Source organism: Benincasa hispida, chromosome 8, assembly GCF_009727055.1.
Source record: "Benincasa hispida cultivar B227 chromosome 8, ASM972705v1, whole genome shotgun sequence".
Classification (NCBI taxonomy): domain Eukaryota; kingdom Viridiplantae; phylum Streptophyta; class Magnoliopsida; order Cucurbitales; family Cucurbitaceae; genus Benincasa; species Benincasa hispida.
The window spans coordinates 46,486,532-46,488,604 of record NC_052356.1 but is presented as its reverse complement, the minus strand read 5'-3'; positions in this window follow the sequence as shown (position 1 = coordinate 46,488,604).

Below are 2,073 nucleotides of genomic sequence, written 5' to 3'. Positions count from 1 at the left end.
AGTAATTTGTGGAGGATCAATGTACTATTGATTGGTTATATCCAATGGACACATAAATATATCTGTAGTGCGAAGAGTACAGCTGTCAATCTTTAGTGGAGTGACTGACAATTAATGGAAGTTGATTAATTTAATTAAAGATATTAATTAATTAATCAAGTACAATTGGAGCTTCAATCTATAAGTCCATAAAGCCCCTTCGTTAGCTCAATTGGGATTAATGAGAATCAAATTAATTTTGGATTAATTTAAATTGTTCAAATTAATTAATGGGAATTAACTATATAAGATATAATTAATATAATGTATGTGATACATTATAATATAAAATTTATTATATGAGATAAAATTAATATAATATATATGATACAATATAAAGTTTTATTTGAGAAAAAAAATAAATATTTGAATATGATTCAAATATTAATTATATGGATGTGATTCATATAAAAACTATAAGTTAAAATCAATATCAATATGATTCACATTAATTCTATAGGTTATATGAGAGATTAATAAAACATAGGTTATATTCTATGTGATATGATATAAACTAGGGACAGTTGCAAATATAGATATTAAACCAAAAGTACTAGCAGATATAACATAATGTAAAAAAAAATTGCAAATATGGCCAAATTTACATAGTCTATTAGTGACAGACCATATTATTGGTAGGAGTTTATCAGTGATAGACCATATCACTGGTAAGAGTCTATCAACGATAGAAGTCTATCGCTGATAGACTCGTCTATATTTGTAATTTTTTTTAAATGATGTTATAAACTTAGTTATTATTCCTAAAAATTCTACCAATTGCAATTATCCTATAAACTATAGGTTATGTATTATATTTGACATAACATATAGTTTAAAATTGTCGTTTGTCGTGTAAAAGTTGGTAATTCGACTTTCTAATAAAGTCGTTAATTCTGCAGCTCCGGGAGAGAATTTCATGATTCTAAAATGGTCTTAAGTCAAGAGAGAATGTCATTGCTGATAGATCTTGCCCAGATCAAGAGCAGGCTTTCTTTAGAAAGAAGAGATGAAAGTAGGAGCTATTGCGACCCTCGTTCTCTTGACTGTTCAAGTTAGCATTGAGCCTGCTCAATAAGAAATCCTTGCCATTTTAAACTCCCTCAACCCACTCTCTCATAATCAATGTGAAACATACAGAGTAGTTTGAGAGAGATCTTGATTTTTTTTTTTTTTATTTTCTCCATTTTGTTCTTGGGTTTTTAATGTGTGATTTCTTTGTAAAAAAAAATTGCTCTCAAATCAAAACTCTCCCTTACCAAATTAATCTTCTAAAGCCTATAAACTCTCAGACGATTCTCAACCTAGAGAATAACGAGGAAGTCTCCATGGTAGTGTCCAGATTTTGGAGTAATTCTTATTATGTTCGTGAGTTCTGGTGTTTGAGGGAGAAGGAAACCGTTCGAGTAGTACATTGGAGAGGAAACGTAAAGAAATCGTTCTTCTAGGGTACGTCATTCTTGATCCTTCTTCCTCTCAAATTTCTGTGAAATCATGCTCAATTAGAGTAAATGTATATTAGTTTTCGTCCTCTATTAATTCTAGTTCTGTAAAATAAAAATTGGGACACGATCTTTCCGCTGTGGGTATTCACATATTCCCTATAATTGGTATCAGAACCACGTTGAGTCCCAATTTCTATTTTTGAACTCTAATAAGAGTAATGATGGGTTTTAGTTCTGCATTGTCGAATGTTGGATGTGGTTTTGCATAATTGGATATATTTTTAGATTTCCTTTTAGATTTCTGTTGCTTTACTTTGATACGGTTTGTAAGGGTCCATTGTTTTTTTGACACAATTTTATTGCAATCAACTATAATTCATGTTCGGGTCGCTTGTGATCAAGTTCTGGCTTCAATTTGGTGAAAATGGAGCAAGATTAGTGAAATTTTGCTGAACGGGCGAGGTAAAGCACACTTTCTGCGTTGGAGCATAAGGCTAGAGCGTAACCACACTTGCCTTACGCTGCAAGGTAGAGAACATAGGGTCACTTCAGGCAGCGTAGCGTTACGCTAAGACTAGCAAAAAGCCAGCGT